The following is a 15,431-nucleotide window of genomic DNA, read 5'->3' on the forward strand; positions in this document are numbered from 1 at the left end:
TGACGAAAAGTTCTGCTTGACAGAAAAAAGAACACCACTTATTTTTGAAGTAGTAGAGATTGATTTTCTTTTCGATATAGAAATAGAAGTCCCAAGAGTCTGCCTAGTTGTCTTCCTAAGTTGGTTTGTTCATGCTAATTTCTCATGTAAAGTTGGCTTAGAAAAATGCACCGCACGAATGTTTAAGGCTGGTCATAGTGGAGAGTGTATGATACTACATCCATAGTGCATAGTATCATAGATTAGTATCATATGTTTTTTTGCAGGCTAATTGGAGAGCTTTATTCATCGAAAAGCATTCTTGGATGAGTCAGCCAATAAGCTGGTCAACAAGAAGCTTGGGGTTTCATCCATCCAGCTATCTGCTACATCCAGTGCACAAGCACGCTTCGCACATAGATGCGCAGGAAGATTAGCTGATCTACTTACATGGCGAATATCAAAAGATGTAAAATAAGTACTAAGCTCTCCTATCCCATCTAATAAGTAGGCCACAAAAGAACAAGAATTGTGGCGAGAATTCCATAGTGTCACCAACTCCAAGCAGTCTACTTCCATTATCACATGGGAGAAACCTCGAAGAGTAGCAAAACGGACACCATCACGTAGGGAGAGACCCTCCATGATCAGGGGATCCGTGATCCCAGAGTATGGCTTGCACCACTGTAAGTGCATCTAGTGCAACCCCTAGTTGGTTTTGGATTATTGACGACAAAGTTGGTTGAGGGACTAATGCGTTTGTGAGAATTGCAGGATAACGCAGGTAGTGTCCCTCATTGATTCGGTTTACCTACCGGAGATGACCCCTAAAAATGTATGAAGACATTGAAGACAATGGTGGAATACGAAGATATTCATATTGAAGACTATGACATGAGAAGACATTGAGTGAAGACTATGGAGCGCGAAGACTGTGTTGTCTTGTTGTTTCCTTTTTCTTCTTTGTTGAGTCATAGGAACCACCGTACTGTTAAGTGGGGTCCAAGTGAACTAAGTCAGGATGACTGAAGTGATGCTCAACCCAAATCCTATGTCTTCGAGCGAAGACAATGAGAGCAAATCTTATCCAGAAATGGATGAGTCAGCTTTGCTTGTAGCCCAAGTAAAGTTGTCGTGTGTGTTTGAAATCTGACCGTTGGAACACGTGTTAGTTCCTTAGTGACCCAGGGTCATTTCGTACATATCAGGTCGGGTTGCCCAGTGGCTATAAATAGCCCACCCCCTACACCATAAATTGGTGGCTGCTCAGAGTTAGTGCACGGCTTTTGTCATTTGAGAGCAACCCACCTCGAAGCCTTTGAGAGAGAGAAATCCTTGTGAGGACCAAGCCCAAACACCCAGAGCCAAAGAGTGTTAGGCATCACTGAAGTCTTTCTGTCTGTGTGACCTGAAGACTTGTTACACTTGAGGACTGTGAATCCTCTAGCCGGTTAGGCGTCATGTTCTGAGCATCCAAGAGTCATTGTGGATTGCCGGTGAACGAAGTCTGTGAAGGTTCGGAAGTCTACCTTGAAGACTTACCAGAGTGATTGGGCGAGGACTGGGTGTCCTTAGCTCAAGGGGAATAAGGTGAAGACACGGTCTTCTGAGTTGAATCTCAGCCTCTCTAACCAGACGTACAGTTGTCACGGTAACTGGAACTGGTCCAATAAATCATGTGTCTTCAACAAGTGACTGGTTCTATCCCTTCCCATCCTTTACTTAGAGTTTGTCTTCGTGAAGTCATTGCCTATCTGCCGTACCTATTTGACTTCATTGCTTGACTACTATCGTTGATTGGCTTCATACTATCTTTCATCCTGATCCTTACTACTTAGCTGCCATTAGTCCTGTTCTTTCATATCATTGCATACTTGACTATGGTTTGCTTGTTGTAGTTTATCTTCCGCTGCATATCAATTAGGTCATTTCGATTGTTTGTCTTCGAAACTTTCAAGTTTTGAAGACTTTCATAAAAATCGCCTATTCACCCCCCCTCTAGTCGATACTAGCACTTTCAATTGGTATCAGAGTGAGGTACTCCCTTGTTCTGTGTGATTCGGTTTAACCACCTGGAGTTTTAGCTATGTTGACTGCAGGATTGAGGAACATATCTTGCCCCACCTTTGACGGTCATGAGTATCCTCGGTGGAAGGCCATGATGAAGAAGCGACTCATGGCTATGGACAGCGAACTGTGGACCGTCACTGAGATTGGTCTTACCGATCTATGCAAGATGGCGGAGGCTGATGACATTCACAAGTATACTCTACTGAACCTCACGGCAAAGGATGTTATCTGCTCCTGTCTATCCCGAAATCAGTTCAGGAACGTCATGCACCTCAATCATGCGAAGCTAATCTGGGACCGTCTTTCTGAGGTCTATGAAGGTCATCGTACTCGTTATGATCCTTGGTTTGAGGACTACAAGGAGTCTCTTAAAGAGATGACTTTTGCACCTGAATCGCCATCATCTTCACCATGCCTTATGGCAAGGGGTGATAAGGTAACCGAAAGCTACCTCTCTGAAACTAGTGATGACGAATCAGGTGATGAATTTGGCCCCAGTTACGTCAAGCTTGCTTCCCTTGCCACTAAACAACAAAGAGTCTTGGAAAGGGTTCAAGACATGCTTAATAAGAGCGATGATATGTTGGGTGAAGAAATGGATCACTCAAAAGCATTGGCTGAGAGTCTTCAGAGACTTCATTCCAAGTTTGACGCCCTTCAAGATCAACATAATTCTCTCTTGTCTGATCATGAGAAGCTTTCTTCTGGATGTCTTCAAAGAAAGCAAGACCTTGAAAAGATAAGAGTGGATTATGAAGATCTTCAGAAGGAGCGTGATTCATTACTTGCTCAACAAATCAGCGTTACACAGAAAGGATTTGAACCACCATGTCTAAAATGCATTGAGCGTGATAACGCTATATCTGTTGCTGAATGTTCCACTGCTGCTACTGTTTCATTGTCTTCACCTACTGATGTGGTTACTAACCCCTCTGTGGAGGATACCACTACTATTGTTGATGAAAATGCTAGGTTGAAGACATTGCTTGAAACAGGGATGTATAAAAGTCTGAAAGGACATCAGACACTTTGCGATGTCCTCAAAAAGCAGATTCTGAACCGAAACCCTAGGAAAGAGGGTGTTGGGTTCGTGAGGAAAATGAATGTTGATAGCTCGTATTGGAAGCCTGAGCAGTACCCCAAAACCACATGGGTTGCTGCAAAGGAACCTTCAGTAGATCCATCCACTTTATCTGGCTTTACCTGTGCTAATCCTATTATCATTGATGAATCCTTTGATGCAAACTATAAATTGTTCAAGAATCAGAATGGTGAAGTGTTTGCCAAGTATATTGGTACTAACTGCAGGAATAGACCGCCTATGAAGAAGATCTGGGTACCTAAGCAGTACATTGAGAATCTTCCTGTGAATGTCGTCATGACACCACCAAGGAAGAAGACAAACCCCAGACCTATGGCTTCACATGGCCCAAAGGATTCATACAGATACAGGACTCACCTGAGTCACCCTAACGCCAATGTTTTGTAGGGAAATCATACTCAGACTTATGAATATGAGCGTGTGTCTTCAAACCGCTATGTTCATAGAACTAAGAACTTTTCTGCTTATTCATATGAGTATCATTCATCTCCTGCAAGGCTATTTTCTAGGGCTCCAAAGCCAAAATTCTCAGATGCTGCACTTAGACTCACTGCTTCTAAGCCACCCCTGAAAATGTGGGTGATGAAGAAGAATTAACTTTCTTTTGCAGAGAAAGGTCTCCAGCCTGTAATCAAAGGCATCCGATGCTATTGCTGGGGACCTAAAACACATTAAGGACGCATGATAAAATGTCTTACTATATATTTCACATCTGAATCGCTTACCAGTCATACTATGAGTCCTAACCTTGATCTAAGCTGTGACAATCCTTGTGTGTGTCAAATGCTTATGCTTCACAACACTCTTTGTGAAGCCTATCCTCCTAACTGCAATGTAGGGTATGTCACCAAAAGCTTCAGAATGGATTATGGACAGCGGATGCACAAATCATATGACTGGTGATCGAAGTCTTCTTATGGACTCAACCTTACGTCCATCCGACAAGAGTCACATCACATTTGCTGACACTGGTAAAAGCAAGGTATTGGGTCTAGGTAGAGTTGTAATCTCAAAGGATCAACACATGGATAAAGTGATGCTTGTTGAATCCCTTGGTTTCAACTTAATGTCTGTCTCAATGCTCTGTGACTTGAACATGATTGTGTTGTTCGGAAAATATCGTTGCCTTGTACTAATGGAATCTGACAAGTCTCTAGTCTTTGAAGGGTATCGAAAAGATGATCTATACATGGTAGATTTCTCAGCAAGTCCACAGCTTGCCGTATGTCTTCTCGCAAAAGCTTCAGAATGCTGGCTCTGGCATCGGAGGCTGGGGCATGCTGGCATGAGGAACTTACACACACTAGTCAAGAAGAAGTGACAATGGCACTGAATTCAAGAACACCGGACTTGATCTTTATCTGGATACAATGGGAATCACTCATGAGTTCTCTGCTCCATACACACCTCAGCAAAATGGCATCGTTGAGCGCAAGAACAGAACCCTCATTGAGATGGCTCGAACAATGCTCGACAAATATCAGAACCCAAGAAAGTTGCTGAAGCCTTTATGGAACCTGAATGGATTCAAGCTATGCAAGAAGAACTTCAACAGTTCAAGCTGAACAATGTTTGGGAACTTGTCAAGCGACCTGACCCTCGCAAGCATAACATTATTGGCACAAAATGGATATATCGAAACAAGCAAGATGAGCATGGTCAAGTCGTCAGAAACAAAGCACGTCTTGTGGCTCAAGGATATACTCAAGTTGAAGGAATTGACTTCGATGAAACATTTGCTCATGTTGCTAGGCTTGAAGCTATTCGCATACTGCTAGCCTATGCTAACCACCACAACATCTTGCTATCTCAAATGGATGTGAAGAGTGCATTTCTCAACGGCAAGATTGAAGAAGAAGTATATGTCGCTCAACCACCTGGCTTTGAAGATCCAAAACATCCTGATATGGTGTACAAGCTAAACAAAGCACTCTATGGCCTCAAACAAGCACCTCGCGCTTGGTATGATACGATCAAAGACTTCCTGGAGAGCAAAGGCTTCAAACCTGGATCCCTTGATCCCACACTCTTCACGAAGACATATGATGGTGAACTATTTGTGTGCCAAATATATGTGGATGACATTATCTTCGGCTGCACCAACCAGAAGTATAGTGATGAGTTTGGATACATGATGCAAGAGCAATATCAGATGTCCATGATGGGTGAGCTGAAATTCTTCCTTGGTCTTCAAATTCGTCAGCAAAGGAATGGCATCTTTATATCTCAAGAAAAATACCTCAAAGATTGTCTGAAGAAGTTTGGAATGGAAGATTGCAAAGGTTACACGACGCCAATGCCAGCCAAACACCATCTTGGTCCCGATGACAATGGTAAAGAGTTCGATCAAAAGGTATACCGCTCCATGATTGGTTCCTTACTTTATCTATGTGCATCTAGGCCAGATATTATGCTTAGTGTTTGCATGTGTGCTCGATTCCAAGCGGCACCAAAGGAATCGCATCACTTAGTTGTGAAGCGAATTCTTCGATATTTGGCTTACACCCCAACACTCGGATTATGGTATCCAAAGGGCTCAAAATTTGATTTGGTTGGATTCTCGGATGCTGATTATGTTGGTGACAAGGTGGATCGCAAGTCTACATCAGGCACATGTCACTTTCTGGGTCGATCACTTGTCTGTTGGTCTTCAAAGAAGCAGAACTGTGTTTCACTCTCAACTACTGAATCTGAATACATTGCTGCTGGATCCTGTTGCGCTCAGCTTCTATGGATGAAGCAAACTCTCAAGGACTATGGCATCAATCTGAAACAAGTACCTCTCTTCTGCGACAACGAAAGTGTCATCAAGATAGCCAACAATCCAGTCCAGCACTCGAAGACAAAGCACATTGAAATTCGTCATCACTTTCTCAGAGATCATGTCATGAAGAAAGATATTGACATCATTCACGTCAACACAGAAGAGCAACTGGCAGATATCTTCACAAAGCCCTTGGATGAGAAAAGGTTTTGCAAGTTACGGTGTGAGCTAAATATCTTGGAATCCTCAAATGTCCTGTGATCAGGCACACATCCTAACACTTATGCATGTTGATGACTTAGATGTGCAACACACGAAGTAATGTATATCTTCAATAAATGATGACTTACACTCTAAGTATGAATACATTAACGTGGAATATGACTTCGGAGCACCACGATAATTGTGCGCCGTGTCTGGGTCTAATACTTCCTATACGGTGGGTAACGCCACCACCAAATTTCTTGGTTTGAAGTGTTTCACTCATGGCGTTATTTTTGCAATGACTTCACATTTGGTTTGTCTTCAGTTTCAATTTATCTCCATGATTTTCTTCACTATGATGATTTGATCGCTTTTGATATATACATATACTAGTGTTCTGTCCTCTATAGCATTCACTTATAGCTATGTCTTCCTGGTTGAATCTTTTGAACTAAGTGAATGTGATCGGACCCTAATCTCTCTATGCTTTCTATCTCACACTCTATCTGTCCAAATCATATGCATTCTATTGAAACTGTCGAATGCCTTCTGTGCGTCCTAGTCAGCAGAAGACACAGAGACAAACATTAAGTCTATTTTAAATGACTCATCTTTATTTTCTATATCCGGAGAAGCCGGGACAACCATCCGACATGCCTGGCGGGCGTGGGAACGTGGGACAACTCTGAGTATGATGCATGCTTGCCACGTGCCCCTCAGATGTGAACCGCCAGGGGCACCTGCGTAATTGCGTTGTGCCGCACACTTCCTTATAAATATATGTCCCCTGCGGTAAAGAAAACCTTCTTCCACCTCTCCGCCTTGTCAAAAACCCTAGCGCCACCGCTAGCTCTCGACGACGACGGCGACGAAGCGCTTAGCTGTCGCGACTTATCCGACGTCGTCCTCACGCCGGCCGCGGACATCGTCCTCTCCGCCGTCGCTGTAGGTGTCCTCCGTCGCCAAGTTAGGGCACGGTGGATTGAACTGCTCGGTCTCCTGTTCATCCCATCTAGCAGTTCTTCGTGTGGTAAATATAACTCTATTTTTACCATCCTTTTGATCTTCAAGATTCATCCTTTTTACCAAAATTGGTTTCTGTCTACACAATGTTAGACCTATTCTGTCTGCATCTCATACTGCCAAGTCCATTCACTTAAATTTCATATCTAGTTTGATTCCTCACTTGTACTTATTCACGGATTCGTACAAATCTGGAACCAACTCTCAACATATAAGTGAATGTCTTCGCATCATGACGTCAATGTCTTCAAACTGATTTATCTTCAAAATCTTCTGAGAATGCATATGACCTCTTCCCCTTCGCTCGCATCTCTAATGCTGTCACAGGTACATGTCCGTGGGAGAATCCCTTGGTTCTCATAGTCTGCATTCATTTGCAGAATTCTTACAGCATCACATTAACTCTCACGAAGCCAGTTCCTGTGTGACCAGTAAGCGAAAGTCTTTGAAGCCTTTGAACGTATTGAAGCCATTCAGTTTAAAGTTCATGGCTGCTGAGAAATCTGTAAGGAAGGGTGGCAGACAGCGTCGTGGGGGTACATCAAAAGATTTGCCTGATGACCTCGCAGAACTTTACAAGACAGATCCTGAGGAGAATTATCATAAGCGCAAGACACGAATTCAATGGATTCGACGCTATTGGGCTGAAGAATGGTTCAAGTACAAGTTTGTGACCCATGAATATGCAGAGAAGAATGCTATCAAAAATCCTTGGGGTGATATTCTCTATCGAGGCCTCCAACCCAAGAACAGAGCTGAAGCTATTGCACAGGGTTTCTATCCTTGTATGGTCCGTGGACCTCAGCCTGAGAATGCTAACCCAACATCATTGCTCTGGTGTCGTGACGATAATCTCTTCAAGCGCAACTTCCATCATGCAAAGGCATCGGCCAAGGAAAACAAGAAGTCATTGGGATTAGACTTCAATCCTGGTCCCTCTGCTCCCCGTGCTGACGGCTCACGTGATGCAGAACCCAATGTCATTGGCCCCTTCTCCAACCTTGATGGCCTCATCACTTACATCTTGGTCCAAGGTGCTAAAGTGGATCACTCTGATAATGATGCTGACACTGATGAAGCCCCAGCTCCTCCTCCAAAGCCACAGAAGCTAAAGAAGCCTAAGGCTTCAAGATCAGCTCCTCCTCCAAAAGCTTCACGTGCGAAGCCATTGGCCACTGCACCTCCCGAAGACAGTGTGCAGTCTGAAGATCTATCACGTATCTCCAAGAGGACGGAGAAGAAAAAGAAAATCGTCAAGTATACTGATCAGACCTTGACTCCTGCTGCCATTCTGCGAGAAGAACCCATTGATCTGTCCAGCGATGAAGATCTTGCAGATGATGCCCTTGAGCAACTGATCAAGAGCAAGGAAGAAGCAGAGATCTTCAATAACTTGCCTCTCTTCGATGTGACAATCATCCATAACTTCATTGATGAGTGGTTTGACACCCCAAATCTCAGCTTTGAAGATCTGCAGCTTCCCATTGGCCTCAGCGTCTCCTTCAATGGCGCCATTGCTTCTGAGCTAGCTCTCGCTCAGCGCATCATTGAGCTGAAGAACAAGATTGATTATAAGAAAGCTCAGTTCAAGAAGCATGTGGCAAAGCTCAGCGTGCAAGATGTCAGAAACTTCAAGGTCATGCTGCACGAGCTTAAAGAAGCCTTTCTCAAGAAGCGCGAAGAAGCTCAGGGCTCTCGTGAGTGTATGAAGAGTTTGGCTGACAAGTGTGTGCTGGCCTACAATGAGGCTGAGAAGCGCAAGTCTCTTGGCCGTCCTGGCATTGACCCCAGAATGGCTGCAAAGAAGAAGAAGCTATCAACTGCTCAGTCTGCACCTTCAGGGCAGGAAGCACCTCGCATTATCTTCCCAAGTAGCATGACTGGCTCGAAGCCAAAGGTCATGTCAACCGCTTCAGAACAGAAGAAGACGAGGGCTGCCGAGGCTGAAGCCAGAAAAAGGAAGAATACTGAAGCCCCTGATGCTGCTCCTTCCAAGAAGAAGTGCAAAACCAAGAAGAATCAGGCTGCTCCCACAGAGCCCTTAGTTGTTGAACCTATCTCAGTGGTTCGCCCTGCATCTGAACACCAAGAACGACGGATGATAGTTCATGAGCCTGCTTCCACAGAGGCTCATGAAGCTGAAGACATTCCAGCAGTTGATCCCATCGCTGCTGAAGACATTGGTCACCATGACAATGTTGAAGATGATGAAGTTCTTCCTCAGATCGAACACAAGCTGATATCATCGCCTGTTCTTACGAACAGCGACCTCATCAGCATTGGTCGTCCTCTGATGCCAATTGCTCAGGATGCATCATGGGCTGATCATCCACAGCAACAAGACTCCCCAAGTACTCCCCAACAACAACAACAAGTCACACCACCTGTACAAGAAGAAGAAGAAGACTTTGAGGCCCAGCCAACTCCATCTCCAAAGGCGTTGCCAGCATTCCGCAGGCTTTGCAAAGGACAAAGGCCTCAAGTCCCTCTTTTGAGCGTTCCAGAAGGAGAAGTGCATCACCAACCTGTTGCACATCAAGTGTTTCCTGAAGCCGCTCCAACTGTGAACGTCTCCGTGTCTGAAGCCCAAGCTGCTGAAGACAATCCGACTGCATCAGCCGATGACAATCAAGAAGATGTACGTGTCCCTACTCCCCCAATACTGCAGAAGATGTTCCTGATGTGAACGTGCCAGTACCCGACCCTCCAGCTCGTCAAGTGGAGGTTGAAAATCTTGAAGCTGCCACCACCAACGCAAATGAATCCAATGACGTAGTCATGGCTGAAGCTAATGTGGAGCTTGCACCAACCAGTGTGCCAGAAGCCAATGAGGCAACTGCTCCCGAAGCACCTGTTGTGCAGCCTGAAGCCTCAGCTGTTGCCACTGCTCCTGTTCCGCCACCAAGGCCCTATACAATTGAGCAAGCATACAATCATGGTCAGCTAACCACTGTCCAATGGCCCATTCTGGTCCCTCTGCCTACTGACTCTGGTCCTCAGTTTGATTATCATGTTGAGCATAGGCCTCAGGTCCAGAAACCAAAGCCAAGACTGCCAAGGTTCCCAGGTACTGCAAACTCTATAGGGTCCTTCAATGCCAATGGCTTCAAAAGCCACACCACCTTCTTTGACAGCGCAAAGAACCCCTACACAAAGCCAAGAATATCATCTGATCGGTTCTGGAGCTATCAGCAGAGAAGCTATTACTCCCGCGTTCTATATGATCAAGGGTGCATTTTCCCTCATATGCGCCTCGACACTGAAGCCATTGCTGGACTGCCATGCCTAGAAGAAGCACTTGACTGCTTTCGTGATGCAGGTCTGCTCAGCTTTGTGACAGACAAAGAACATTGGAATGAGGAACTTTTGCTTCAATTCTATGCTACCCTCCACATTCGCGGCTACAACAGGGATATCAAGACATGGGTACTCGAGTGGATGACAGGAAATGTTCATCATGAAGCCAAAGCTCTTGATGTCATTGAGCTTACAGGCCTACCCACTCCCGGAGAACTATATGAACCTGATTGTCAACTACACCACAATGCACTGGAGAGCATCTTCCATAAGCCAGAACCCAACATGAGCCAAATGTTGAGCATGATGAAGCCTTTGTCATTTGACGCTGAATACCCAACGGAGTTCTTAGTTGATGACCTTGAGCATCTGCCTCGCACAATATATCACATCATCAAGCGAACTCTATGGCCTATCAAAGGGCATTCATCAGCGGCCAAACTTGAAGGAGCCATGAAGACTTTGGTCTTTTACATCCTCAATGGCATCAGCTTCAATTCCCAAGAATTCTTCATTAGGCAACTTGTTGCGTCTGGATCTAACCTTTTTGGCCTGAAATTCTATGCTCCATGGGTCATGCGCCTCATCAAGCGACACTCCTCTGTCAACTATCAGCCCTCTGCTCGCAATCATCTGATCTTTCTACCAGAGGTTGATATGTCAGTTGAAGCCATATACTCTGAGCCTGCCAAGAAGCCTCTCTGTCTTCAAAATGTCGAGCACCAAAGCTTCACTCAACCCATTGAAGGCGTCCAAGCAGTAACACGTATCTATCCAATGGCTGGGAACACTCGTCTGCCTCATCGTGCGCAAATTGAAGCTACTGAAAGCACCATTGCCCAAAGGCCTCAGAAGCGCTCTCGCTTTCTCAATGACCGAGAACTTCTTGTGGCACTTCATCAGAAACAAGATAAGCATCACTATTGGCTCAAGAGACAGATGCAAAGCCTCTTGGTGGACGTCAATCGCATTTGAAATCTTGCCACCAAGAATGCATTTGTCGCACACGAGACCTGTCGGCAATCATGGAAGAGTTTTACGCTGCTTAGTGCTGAAGCAGATCTTCAAGACGATGGCTTCACTGAAAGATTCAAGTTTGACTCCACTCCTCCACGGACTGCTGTCCTACGTCGAACTCCATCCCTTGAAGACTCTGACTATTCTTCCTCCGCGGCAACTGTGAATGCCAGAGTGATTGATGATGAAGACGATGCTACTTCACCGCCCCCTACTTCTGCACGCATCGACACTGCACCAAGTACGTCTGCACCGCCAAACAACAACGACAACCCTGCTACTTCACCTACTCATGAGGACGAGTAGATGCTCTATGTCTTCAAACCTTTTTGGTCCTTACTGACAAAAGGGGGAGAAGTATATGAGTTTGATAGTCTTCAAGCGGATTCATATGGGCGGTTGCTTTATATTTTGCCTCGTGCTTACAACTCTCGCTTTTGATACATTTGGTTCTTTGAGTTGTAACACTTAAACTCGATGGTCGTCTGCTACTTATTTGCTTTACTGTGATGCGATGATAAATTCCGCATGTACGATGATAACTTCCGCACTTAGATCATTCTGCAGACGTCCATTTTTCATTATGCATGTCATTCTATTTGCTATATCATTTCATGCATGATGAATTATCTTCATAAGTTGAAGTGGATCTCCACAAGTACAACCTGCCATGTGCATTTGCATTCCAAAAGCAAATTACTTATATGCACATCTTCAATACCCTATCCTTTAAAATTTCACATACTTTATCCCCGTTGAAAACTTCAACCAGTTTGTCATCAATCACCAAAAAGGGGGAGATTGTAAGTGCATCTAGTGCCACCCCTAGTTGGTTTTGGAGTATTGACGACAAAGTTGGTTGAGGGACTAATGCGTTTGTGAGAATTGCAGGATAACACAGGTAGTGTCCCTCATTGATTCGGTTTACCTACCGGAGATGACCCCTAAAAATGTATGAAGACATTGAAGACAATGGTGGAATATGAAGATATTCATATTAAAGACTATGACATGAGAAGACATTGAGTGAAGACTATGGAGCGCGAAGACTGTGTTGTCTCGCTGTTTCCTTTTTCTTCTTTGTTGAGTCATAGGAATCACCGTACTGTTAAGTGGGGTCCAAGTGAACTAAGTCAGAATGACTGAAGTGATGCTCAACCCAAATCCTATGTCTTCGAGCGAAGACAATGAGAGCAAATCTTATCCAGAGCTGGATGAGTCAGCTTTGCTTGTAGCCCAAGTAAAGTTGTCGTGTGTGTTTGAAATCTGACCATTGGAACACGTGTCAGTTCCTTAGTGACCCAGGGTCATTTCGGACATATCAGGTCGGGTTACCCAGTGGCTATAAATAGCCCACCCCCTACACCATAAGTTGGTGGCTGCTTAGAGTTAGTGCACGGCTTTTGTCGTTTGAGAGCAACCCACCTCGAAGCCTTTGAGAGAGAGAAATCCTTGCGAGGACCAAGCCCAAACACCCAGAGCCAAAGAGTGTTAGGCATCACTGAAGTCTTTCTGTCTGTGTGACCTGAAGACTTGTTACACTTGAGGACTATGAATCCTCCAGCCGGTTAGGCGTCGCGTTCTGAGCATCCAAGAGTCATTGTGGATTGGCAGTGAACGAAGTCTGTGAAGGTTCGGAAGTCTACCTTGAAGACTTACCAGAGTGATTGGGCGAGGACTGGGTGTCCTTAGCTGAATAAGGTGAAGACACGGTCTTCTGAGTTGAATCTCAGCCTCTCTAACCAGATGTACAGTTGTCACAGCAACTGGAACTGGTCCAACAAATCCTGTGTCTTCAACAAGTGACTGGTTCTATCCCTTCCCATCCTTTACTTAGAGTTTGTCTTCGTGAAGTCATTGCCTATCTGTCGTACCTGTTTGACTTCATTGCTTGACTACTATCGTTGATTGGCTTCATACTATCTTCCATCCTGATCCTTACTACTTAGCTGCCATTAGTCTTGTTCTTTCATATCATTGCATACTTGACTATGGTTTGCTTATTGTAGTTTATCTTCCGCTGCATATCAATTAGGTCATTTCGATTGTTTGTCTTTGAAACTTTCAAGTTTTGAAGACTTTCATAAAAATCGCCTATTCACCCCCCCCTCTAGTCGATACTAGCACTTTCAACCACGCACCAAGCAGGGCCGAGGGAGACCGAGCGACTCCACCGACCCCTCCCTGGTCGTCTACAAGATTGAGCCCGCCGTCAGTGTTGATCTTGACATAGCCCTCGTCAGGCGGACGCCAGTCGAATCCAGGCAGAACTTGTGCATCTTTGCGAGGAAGATGAAGGAGTGCAATGGCCTCCTTGGTAGCCCGCATGGTAGACACCGGGTCTCTACCCTCTTCTCCATGTTTGATGCGGTTCCTGGAATGCCAAATTGACCACATGATAGCTGTAATCTTTGCTCGGTCATTAGAGGAGAAACATGGAGCACACGTAATGTCACGTGCCCATGATTCCGAATGAAGAAAGGGCAGCCACAGTCCAAACCACGCATAGGCCTCTTCCCAGAAGTTTTTCGCGTGCGGACAATGTAATAATGCATGCTTCAGGTCCTCGTCTGTCGGGAGACAAACTTTGCATTGACGAGCATCTGCAATGTGTCGATGATTGAGCGTTGCTTCATCAGGCAAAATCCCTCGAAGCACTCTGCACCAAAACACTCTAACTTTTGGAATAACATTCAACTTCCACAAGGCAGTCCACAATAGTTGATCATTCAATGAGGTTACGGTAACCGTCCCTTCCTCTAGAGCCAAGCGCTTGTTCTGAGTCACAAGAGATCGCTACGTTGTTTTGACAGTGTAGTTGCCTGTTTTTTTGAATGCCCAAGCAAGAAAATCATTGCCATCGCCCGACCGGATGGGGATGTTAAGAATGGTCGCAACATCAGAAGCAGCGAAATTTTCTCTGATCAAGTCCTGTCTCCACGTCCAGTTCTGAGAATCACTGAGCTCCGACACTAGAAGAAGATTAGTGTTCGGTGGTCGTGAAATAGGTGTCATACTAATCGTTCCTGGAATCCATTTATCAGTCCAGATCGAGATAGAACTGCCATCTCCAACACGGGTAATCAGCCCCGGTCTTAGCGCTTCCCTCCCCACCACAATCGCCTTCCAAGTGGCAGAAGCCGACTTGGGTGCAGAGGCTTGCATAAAATCAGTATCGGAGAAATACCTTCCTTTCAAAACCCTTGCGCATAGGGAATTCGAGTTAGTCAAAAACCGCCATCCGTGCTTCCCAAGCATTGCAAGGTTAAATAAGTGAGGATCACGAAATCCCATGCCCCCCCTGCACTTGGGTGTTGCCAGATCCTTCCATGACACCCAATGCAATGACTTCTTATCAAGACAGCTGCTCCAAAAATATTTGGCCATAGGTGAAGTCAGACTCTTGCAAACTTTCTTCGTAAGCAGAAAAGTGCTCATAGGATAGGTAGGAATTGCTTGGGCTATCGATTTCAACAAAGTATCACGCCCCGCACAAGCAAGTAACCTTTCTGACCAACCCTGGATCTTGGAACGCACCCGCTCGCTGACATGATCAAACATACTGCTTGTGATCCGACCAACAGCAGTGGGTAAGCCCAAATATTTTTCGCTGAAGGCTTCCACCTGAATGTTCAAAGTAGCCTTCAACAGTTGCCTCAGAGGTGATGGTGAGTTAGAGCTGAAATAAATTGAACTTTTTTCTCTGTTGACACATTGCCCTGAAGCTTCACCATAAACTCGAAGAATCTCATTCAGACGAATAGCACTCATGTTGTTTGCATTGATGAAAATAAGGTTGTCATCCGCAAATAGTAAATGGGTTACCCAAGGAGATCTGTAACTCACTCGCAACCCCCTATCAACAACTCCTCCATTGTAGAATTTTAACAATGAGGAAAAGCCTTCAGCACACAACAGAAATAAATAAGGTGATACCGGGTCACCTTGACGAAAACCCCTCGTTGGCGTGAAGTA

The sequence above is a fragment of the Triticum aestivum genome, chromosome 4B (genome assembly GCF_018294505.1).
Source record: "Triticum aestivum cultivar Chinese Spring chromosome 4B, IWGSC CS RefSeq v2.1, whole genome shotgun sequence".
NCBI classification, from domain to species: Eukaryota; Viridiplantae; Streptophyta; class Magnoliopsida; order Poales; family Poaceae; genus Triticum; species Triticum aestivum.